The 10,941-nt window shown below is 37.3% G+C and overlaps 1 pseudogene; it reads right to left on the bottom strand.

Annotated features, from left to right (window-relative positions):
• Positions 1-4,121: 4,121 nt before the first annotated feature.
• On the bottom strand, positions 4,122-9,855 carry LOC110308332 (cathepsin 8-like; annotated as a pseudogene).
• Positions 9,856-10,941: the final 1,086 nt, after the last annotated feature.

The following is a 10,941-nucleotide window of genomic DNA, read 5'->3' as shown; positions in this document are numbered from 1 at the left end:
ACTGTAGGGGAACACTGTTCTTTAGAGAAGTATGGTCTGGCCTGGAGATCAAGGAACACAGTGGATATATAGAAAATCAATAAAGATATGATTTAGAAATAGATTTTGTTTCTAAGATAGGCCATAGCTTTGCCTATGTTTCCAAAAGAAAAAAAATGTCAAAAATCTTAACCAAAAATCTCCAGGATTACAATAAAGGTTATAATCCACTAGATAAATCCTACAAAATTATGCCTCAAAGTTTGGTTGAGAAATAGTTTGCACACAGACTCAACAGTGCCTGCTAGGATATTTGGCCAGTGACTCACCATCTGTACTGAGACCACTTAGTCAAGAATAGTATAGACTGTCTATAGAAAAATCTCTCTATTCAATATACATTCTCACAGCTGTAATATGCCTTCATATTTTGAGGTGTGGTCTGTTGCTATGTACTGTAATGCATAATTCTGTATCCTAAGGTCTAGTTACCGCAAGATAACTGGATTCTAATGTATGCCAGTTTTTGTTGTGGAAAACTTGATCCATAATTTAAAACTATTGGTTGGATGAAAATGCCTACAACCTGTAGCTGAGCAGAGGAAAGGCTTGGAATCTGAGGCAGAGACCACCAAAAAGAAAGGGAGAAGGGAGGAAGAAGAAGAAGGAAGAAGACACCATAGGAAAGGGGGATAGTGAAAACATGCCCCTAAGGGCCTGCCAGTTGAGGTAGGAGAAGTGCAGAGAGAACATGAAAAGTTACATATCTGGGTTTTTAAAAACGAAGCAGACAAAAGGGCATAGATCTAGTATTTTTAAGGCTTGATATAAATATAAAGTTTTTATGTCTTTTATTGGAGAATTAAATAATCTAAGATAGGGTAGAAAACCTCTATTAGTATTTAGCACAGTGCAAGGCGTGGTGGCACACACCTTTAATCCCAGCACTCGGGAGGCAGAGGCAGGAGGATTTCTGAGTTCAAGGCCAGCCTGATCTACAAAGTGAGTTCCAGGACAGCCAGGGCTACACAGAGAAACCCTGTCTTGAAAAACAAAACAAAACAAAAAATATTTAGCAAAGTATTCCTACACAAAAATCACTGTGTTCCATTATTGAACAAGGCCTCTAGAGAAGATGTTATTAGACTCACCAAATTGGACAAAATATGATACTTAAAGTATGTTCATAGGAAATTGTCAGATATCACAATAAAAACAAGGCTTAGTGGGATTTTATCTCTTCCTATGATCATCAGTTATATGCCCACATGTGTCTATTTCCTAATGAAGAAAGCAATTCATATTTTAAAGGAATTTGGATTGTAGTCAATTTCTATGAGACATTATACCTAGTACATGGGTAGAAGTATCCCTTGGTGGGAGGATCAGTGGATTTGAGATAGTTGATTTAAAGAAATTTTCCATTAAAATATCCAGATATTGACATTACTATGAGGTAACCTGGTTTAACAAGCCAATACCACAATAACATTTTGATCTGAAAAAGATGACAATCTAGAGGTGAGAGGACCATTTTCCTGAACTCATCCTATGTATTCTCCATGTAATGAGGGTTACTAGAAACATTCATTATTCTCCAAAGTGAAATCACTGGGAAGATAAAATAAGAAAATTCTAGGATTATCATCTCTTACACATTCAGGATACATTCTAACACCTATACTAGATACTAGACTATGAAGTTGGTGCTAAGCTATATGTGTGTATATTTATGAGTGTTCCACTATAGACATGTATAAATATACATACCTCAATATGTGTGTGTGTACATGTGTGCAATAAGTTTCCATACATATATACATATGGCAAAATTCAGTGCATCAGATAGGTAAAATCAAACACTAACAACAGAAACAATACAATAGAACAGTGAATCCAAAATGTTTTATTACAAAGATGTGTTTCAGTGCTCTTGCATGTTTAGGCATTGAAGCTTATATAAAAGTGCATAAATAAAATAAAATGAATAAAAATACAAATAAAATATGTAAATGAAGTTCTAGTTACTCTGATGTCTTCAATAGAGTCACTGGGAAGATGGTGCATAAGGTTGAGGTGAGGCAAAGGTGATTCACAGTGATAGTAGAAACACAAATTCTCATTTTAAAGCACAGACACATTTATAAACAAAGGTGGAAATTTTAATTTAAAAAAGGGTCACCCTCTTTCTCTAAGAGCACCAACTGCACACAAATGCATGTCTTTAAACTGAGTTACTTATGCAACTATAAAAGGTCACTGTACTAAGTACCAGTATCTCATTTCCTAAGCTTGGGGCCTCTCAAGATGTTTCCCATTCCCAATTAGCAAATCTATTAATGTCATCATTGTACATGTAATACAGTCTCATTGCAGACTTGATAATGTTTCATGCAATTTTCAAAAACATGCTTCCACCTCAGCACCTCTACTGATGCTCCCAGCTAGGCTCTGTGATCAGCTCCTGGTGGTCTCACTTAGCTCCACCAACATCAGGCTGGCTGTTTTTCTCAGAAGTTGCAATGGCTCCTCCAGCCCCTCATGACTGGCTTTGCCGTGCCTTCAATAATTGCCTCAGCTACCCCCTTTTTCCTCCTTCTCAGCTTAGCCCTAAGGATGGAAAACACTAGATTGCTTTATTATTTTTTTTTGAAATTTTTTTTAATTTTTACTATTTTTATTACATATTTTCCTCAATTACATTTCCAATGCTATCCCAAAAGTCCCCCATAGCGCCCCCCACTTCCCTACCCACCCATTCCCATTCTTTTGGCCCTGGCATTCCCCTATATTGGGGCATATAAAGTTTGCAAGTCCAATGGGCCTCTCTTTCCATTGATGGCCGACTAGGTCATCTTTCGATACATATGCAGCTAGAGACATTATTTTAAAACTAGCCAAATAACTCAAGAGCTGGGTGAAGAATTATGTGTCCCAATTTTATCAACTAAAAATCACCCTCCATCCTCCTTTGCCCTCTCTCATGGCAGAGGCTACAAACTTTAGGTGCCCCAAGACCTAAATGTCTTTTTGTCCCTTTTAAGTCCACTTTTTTTTTTTTTTTTGCTTTTGCTCAGCAATTGGCTTCTGCCTCCTTTATTGACACAAACAAGAACCAATTAGGGAATCAACATCTCCCTCTACATCATACCTTTTGTATCCAATAAAAAATTGAAAAAAATACTCTTCTCTGAGATATTAAGTGAACATAACCGTTACAATTACGTAAATGACATAGCAGGAAGTACAAATGTCATTCAGTTCATCAATTTGTCAATTTAGATAAAGTACTCTACCATATTTCCTAACTGGAAGAATTATGATTCTATCCCTGGATTATGTTTAGAATTTTGGCCTGTTACATCACTTGAAAACCATGTCATCTACTCTATAAGCTCTCAATATACTCAATATCATAATACACTGGCTCCTAGTCTATTTGACCTTTCTTTCAGAATGCTCACTAACCCTTAGGTGCAGGAGTTATGAATGCTGAAAGAAAGAGAATAAGCATTCCCAGGGGCAAATCCCTAATAAACTACAGAATATAAACTGATCAGTCCTGAGATCATGTGCACAAAAAGAACAAAAATGAATTCAGCATTCAGCAGGCTTTATTACATATTCATGGATATGTATACAGATGTATACATAATGTTAATCAACAAAGAAAAAGAAAGAATCAGTGTGAGAGAAATGAGGGAGGGGGATATATGAGGAGCTAGAGGGAGAATATCTGGGAGGAGTTTGAGGAAGAAAAATAAAAGGGGTAAAGTAATTATATTTTAACTAAAACATGTATTAAATAAAATGAATTACATAAAATTTAAAAGCCACTACTTTTCAAAATGAAAGGAAAACAGACACTACTACTGAACTTAAACCTTTTTTCAAGATATTTTGTACAAACATTAAACAAAATCAAGTTAGTATGGTAATCAAATACAAATTAATGAAGAGCTTCACTTATAGTAGCCATCATGTCTTACTGGAGTGAACACATAACAGAATTCACATTACATCATGTTCTGCAGTAACTCATGAGCTCTATCCATGCAGCAGAGGCTGGTCATGGTAAAAAGGAAGTGCCTCCACTTTCCAGGCTGTCTCCACTCCAATCCTTCCTTGTTACCATCAGCACCTTACACTCTGGGGTAGACGGCATATGTAGCAATTCCACAGTGGTTGTTCCTGCCTCTGGCAATCTTCATGTAGCCATTCATACCCCATTGCTCACCGTGACTGAAAGGAACCGTGTTTCCCATTTAGTAGAAAGAACACAGGAAAGTGCACTCATTACAATAACTCCACGTGTAACCACTGATCCAGAAGCCTCAATGATCAGAAAATGCAAAACAGCCACCTCTGAGAAACCAAAGTTATCTCAGAAAAAACTGTGCAAATCACAGCATGAAAACTCAGGATATTTTTCCACCCACAGATGGCATAGAACCAACAATATACCATCTTTTATAAAAATCAATGTCACAAATGTATTACTACTCAAGAAACCAGTGTCTAAATCTGAACAACTCACATACTATAACTTGTTTGCCCAGACTTAGTGTTCAAATGTTCAAGTGATGGTCACAAAAGAGAAGGGACAAGTTCAAGTCCAAGAACCTACTTAAAGCCAGAATGGAGACTGGAGTTGGATCTGTGCCTAAGAACAGGGCTTTTTCCACAGAAAGCTTATTCCTTTCCCAGTACCCAAGCCTCCTCTAACTACATTTTCAGATAATCTGATGTCCTCCTCACATCTCTATGGGCAACTGCTCACATGTAGAATGAAATTTCACATAAACACCCTCACATTAGCAAAAATAATAATTTTTAAAAGTCAGGATATCATTGCAACTTGCCTAAAGCCCTGTAAAGTGAAGACACACCTGGAGAAGCTGGCTAAACAACTGCACAAGATAGTAATCTCTAGGATCAGTGAAATATGCTGCCTCCATGGTATACAGCTAAAGCAAAAAACTGCTCTCAACATTGGAAATACAAGCAAACATGTGAGTGTGCGCCCACACACACACACACACACACACACATGCAAATAGGCATAGGGTACACATACAATTGACAACAAAGAACAATATTGTTGTTTAATTTATGTTGGAGAACATTTATGGGGACTCTTATCCCCATTCTGACTCCAAGCAAAAAATTCATTCAAATACTTAAATATAGATATTTTCAGCTTATACCTGTTCTTTATCAGTCAGTATTTCCTGCCATCTGATTCTCTTCCTTCATAGCCATAGCCAACTAACAGAACAGCATGGTTGACATTATTATTCCCACATTTTTGCTCATAATAAATACCTGGAAAATAAAATCACAGGTGTGAGAAGTACCAGAAACCTAATAATGACCACGGCCAATAAAAAATTAGTAAAGTATTTTCTAGTTAGACAAACAACAACAACAACAACAAAACATGTCCAGTAGAAAAGAAGATGTCATCCAGACACCAGCCCAGTTAGGGATCCATCCCATCTGCAGACACCAGACCCTGACTCTATTCCTGATGCAAAGCAGCTCTTGCTCACAGGAGCCTGGTATAGCTGTTTCCTGAAAGGTTCTACCAGAACCTGTCCAATAGAGATGCAGATACTCACACACAGCTATCAGAATGAGCCCTGTGACCCCAGTGGAAGAGCTAGGAGAAGGACTGAAAGAGGGTTTGCAACCTCATAGGAAGAAAATCAGCTAACAAAATGACCCATATCTCCCCAAGACTAAACCAGTAACAAAAGAGTATATATAAAGTGATCCATGGCTCCAGCTACATATATAGTAGAGGATGGGTGTATCTTACATCAATGGGAAGGGAGGACATTGTTCCCATGGAAGCCTGATGCCCCAGTGTAGGGGAATGCTAGAGAGGTGAGGTGGGAGTGACTGAATGGATGAAGGAACACTCTTATTCAGGAAAAGGATGGGGGAGTGGGTCAAAGGGGATGGGATGGGGTTTTGTGTAGGTGTAACTAGAAAGAGGGATATCATTTGAAATGTAAACACATAAAAGGATTAATAAAAATAGAAGCCACTGTTGAGAGGAATCCTGGTAACAGGTTTTCATCCAAAAGCAAAGAGTTACAACAAATATAACTTTGTTAGTAAACACTGCCCTACATATATACAAATACTTTTCTCCTTGCATTTTTACTTAGAGAACTCCATTTCAAGAAAACATATTTGAATATAGAATTATGTAATTCAAGGCACTCTTTAGAATTTAGTTCCTGAAAGACAATCTTTCAATTACTTAATATATATCATGTGGAGGAAAGTTGTATAATTTAAGCATAATAATTATTATATACTATGAAGTAGTCATATGCATGTGAATTATTTGTGTCCCAGTTCATTTCACTTTCTGGTATGATTTGGGGATATTAAGCTGCAAGGAGCTCACATGCATGGGAGCATGTTATTACTATATATGTACTAGTTATTAGCATCAAATGTTATACATAGTAATGTGGTCCCTCAACCTAGCAACAGTCTCACAAGCATTCTTTCTTATGTCTACCAGAGTGGTTCTCAACCTTCCTAGTGATAGTTTAATATAGTTCCTCACGTTCTGATGGCTCACAACCATGAAAATATTTTCTTTGTTACTTCATAACTGTAATTTTGCTACTTCTATGAATCATAATGTAAATATATAACATGCAGAATATCTGATATGCAACACCTGTGAAAGTGTCATTTGATCCCCAATGGGGTTATGACCTACAGGTTGAGAACACATTCTTACTTTCCCTAAAAAATGTGAAAGATTCATGTGAAGCATCAATGCCAACTGAGATGGGCCCTATAGTTGCTACAGCATGCATTAAGGCTTCCTCAGTCCTTGAGATAATAGAAAAGCCAGTGATTCTAGCGGCAGAACTTTCAGGGAGGTACCTGCAGTGTCCTTCCTTTAAAAGGTAAGAGAATCAGTTATTTCCATCCATCTGCAGGGAAGTGTGTGTCAAAATCACAACACTACAATTTGTAGCTGAGTATTCCCAAGTCTGAGCTGTTATTGAACATCCCAGGAAGTGAAATCAACTGAGAGATTTAGAACAAATATCAGACCTCATGTATTCAAAGACACCTTTCTGTCCATAAGAAATTTTCACAGGAAGAAATACCTATTATACGTGGAATGATTTCCATATTCTGTGTGTGCAAAGAAGTAGGAACAGCTACATGGGACCATTTCATCATAAGGGTGTGCACAGACTAATAATGAGACCTTGATAGTATATAGTGATCCTACCTTCCAATGTGAGTTCAGAAGACTGGATTACTCTACAATTTTCTCTTGTCTGAGATAGCTGAAAACTCACTTACCCTTCCTTTGTATGGATAGGTTGACTCAGCCTCCAGACCTTCATTACACCACACGTACTTTAAAGCACGGAATGTATGGCCTCAAGAACAGCCATGATTCCCTTCAGTTCTCGAACAGTCCACTAGGTTTTGTGCACTCAATGAGACTAGTTTGCCTGTTTTCTGAACTATCTGTCCTTCTATGGCACCAGCTGCAGAAAAGGCCCAACAAGAATTACATCTACCCTCAGTAGAGAATAAAAGACAGTCATACACAAACAACTAGCAACCCCAAATCAGACAGCTGAATAGTATGTCAAAGAATGAACTGTTTGCAAGTTGTTGGTGCCAAGGGAAGATATTTAACTCTTCTTGGGGACCTGGCTGCTGCCAGCTTGCTTGAACCCAATGAATTGCTACATACGCATGCATGCACATGTATGCGAATGAACATATTGTCAGGACATAAATTTGTCTGGTTGCTATTACCAAAAATAAATAAAACACAGAATATGGAGAGTGATTGGAATATGGAGGCCACTAGGTATAAGTAGATAATTGTTGATGGACACGAACCATATACCTTGTACAAACAAATGAAACATTCAAAATAGGAACAGATGTTATTAAAAGTAAAGAATGGCTATTATAAGTAAAGATCCTATGAATATTGTTGATCAATTGTCTTTATGAGATATTTGAGGATATTTTGGGTATATGCCCAAGAGTAGTAGGTCTTGAGGTAAAAATATTACCAGTTTTCTGAGAGAATGTCAAATTGATTTCCAAAGTGGTTGTAAAAGTTTGCACTCCAATCAGTGGTGAAGTAGTATTCCTCTTGCTCCAAAATCTCCCCACCATGTGTTATCTCTTGAATTTTTGATCTTAACCATTTTGATCATAGCAAGAAGGAATGTCATAGTTGTTTGATTTGCATTTTCCTGATGACTTTGAACATTTAAGTGCTTCTAAGCATTTCTAGATTCATGTGTTGAGAATTCTAATTAGTTCTGTCTCTTGTTTTGTAATTGGTTTATTTGTGTTGTTTGTGTCTAACTTCTTGAGTTATTTGTACATTTTAGATATTAACCCTCTGTCAGATGTAGAGTTAATAAAGATTCTTTCCCACTCTGTCAGCTACCAATTTGTTCTATTGGCAATGTCACTTACCTTAAAAGCTTTGCAGTTTCATGAGGTCCCATTTACTCCATAGGAAGATGAACTTGAATCGACTAACCTGTACTCTTGGGCTCTCAGAGACTGAACCACCAACTAAAGAACACAAAGACTGCACCAAGGCCTCCCCACTCATATAGAGCAAATGTGCAGCTTGACCTTCATTAGGGTTAAACAATTGTAACAGGGGCTTTCTGAACAAGCTGTTTCTGTATATGGGTTATGTTATACTGGCTTGGCTGCCTTGTCTGTCCTCTATGGGAGTAAAAACATTTAGCCTTGCAGAGACTCAAAGTAAGGTAAGGGGGAGAGTCAAGGGGCCTCCACCTGCTCAGAAGTGAAGGGAAGGAGAAAGAGAAAAGGATTGTGGGAGAAGGTGACTGGGAAGGGAGCAGAGTACTGAATGTAAAGTGAATAACTTAAAAAGAAAAAGAATTAAATTAAAAAACAAAAAGCAAAAGCAAAAACAATGTGAATAAGTAAAAAAAAAATTAAAATTTTAAAAGAGTAAATTATGTGTCACTCTACACTCAACACACACAGAGTTGTCAATGCTAATTTTTTCTCACCAGCAACTCAACAAGACAGTCATGTGATATGTTTATACCTGATTCTTCACAGAAGTCACATAGCCTCTTCTTCTCCAATCTACAAATTTGGGGAGATAACCAAAAATAGGCTGGTGGATGCTTTTTTTCTTGCTAAGATTCTGGACTGGAATATCAGTCAGCATTTTCCTGAATTCTTCTCTTGTCTTCAAGAAAAACAAGAACCATTAGAAAGCAAAATATTTCACACAAAGTATTGGAAAACATAGGTGATGCAGTCTGTCTCAAACTCACCATGTCACCAAAGACATTGAGCTGCATAGTGAAGTTATTCTTTCCCTGATCATTTTCAATGTTATGCTGTTTGACCAGTTCCATATTTTCTTCCTAAACTGCTCTCTTCTGTTCTTCTTCCTCCTGGAAATAACCATAATGTGTGACATTTCTTTATAATAAAACTTGTCCACAAGCTGGCAAGGAGGACTCACTGCCAGAGATCATAAGACAGGTCTCAGGATACTGCAGAAAAAGTCATTCTTCACGTATCTAAGAACAGAAATTCTCACCATCCTGTATTCTTGGTTCATGACTTTGGGCAATTGTTTAATAAAAGGTAGTCTCTATGACCTCTGTTGTACCATAAATACCAATAAGTACCATTCTCCATGGGGTCTGGCTGAATAGTGTTCATATTACTAACCAGGCTGTAGTTTTTGTTAAATTTTATCTTCCACTCCTGCCATTCAGTATCCAAACTGGGATCAGTTGATTGAGTAACTTCAGCGACTCCCAAGCACAGGATGGCCAGCAAGACAGCAGGACCCATGCCTCAAGTACCTAGATGATAAGGAAGGGAAATAAAGATGGCAACTGCAGCTCTTCCAAAATGCCTTTCACTCCATTCTGAGAAATAAGACATGTGTGTTGGATAAAATTAGTTGAAGTACATTTTTCAAATATCTGCCCACAAATTTTGACAATTGATAAATATATACTTGAGGTTAAAGATTCCATGAATGATAATAATTGCTCTACCAAAATGCACAGTACATGCATTGAATTCTAGGAATGGAAACAGCCAATGCAGTCTGGGTACTGCAAACCTAAATTACCAAAAGATGTCCATGAACTTCAAAATTGAAATGTTAGACAGTCAGGGATGTAGGACATGCATTTTCATGAACTTATGTGGCATCTGATTGTAAGAACAATGTGACCAGGAGAGCCTTGATGAAATGATTTTCATATTCCTACCTAAGAGTTGATATGTGTGATGACAAGGGAGTGGGTGGGTTGGGAAGCAGGGCAGGGGGAGGGTAAAGGGGAATTTTGGGATAGTATTTAAACTGTAAATGAAGAAAATATCTAATAAAAAGTTCCCATATTGAATAAAAAATTTCTGAGCTCCTGGCCTTTGAAAATATGAAAAGAATCAGTACTATGCCCCTTGTTTCATCTTTGTGAAAACACATCATAATTACTACTTCAGTGATAAAATGGTCACAAGGAAAAGCCACTGGATATGAGTGGAATACAAAAGATAGCCACACACAGGATTCAAATCATGACTTAACGTGTATGTCAAATGAACACTCATTCTAAGGCCTAAGGAGAGCTATGTCATCTGTTAAAACTTTTGCACATGTCAATGAAGAATTGTAGTTTACCCAGTGTCAATGTGTAAGGAGATAGAAAAAAAATACTTGAGGCACAAGTGACCAACTATTGCTCTCTCTGCAAAAAGACTTAGATTTGTACTTTATGGGAACAATGTCAAGTTAACCATGTAGGGTCTGTTTTTCCACTTAGTTTTTCTACATTCTTCTACCACCAAAGAGTACTACAGATAATGAGAAAATAGCCTCATTCCTGGGGAGTTACCAGATTCTCCCAAACAGTTTTCTTATCCAGT

The sequence above is a fragment of the Mus caroli genome, unplaced genomic scaffold, assembly GCF_978045245.1.
Source record: "Mus caroli unplaced genomic scaffold, Mus_caroli_1 scaffold_15, whole genome shotgun sequence".
Lineage (NCBI taxonomy): Eukaryota > Metazoa > Chordata > Mammalia > Rodentia > Muridae > Mus > Mus caroli.
Note: the sequence above shows the minus strand (reverse complement) of the source record. Positions and strands in the feature narration are given on the sequence as shown.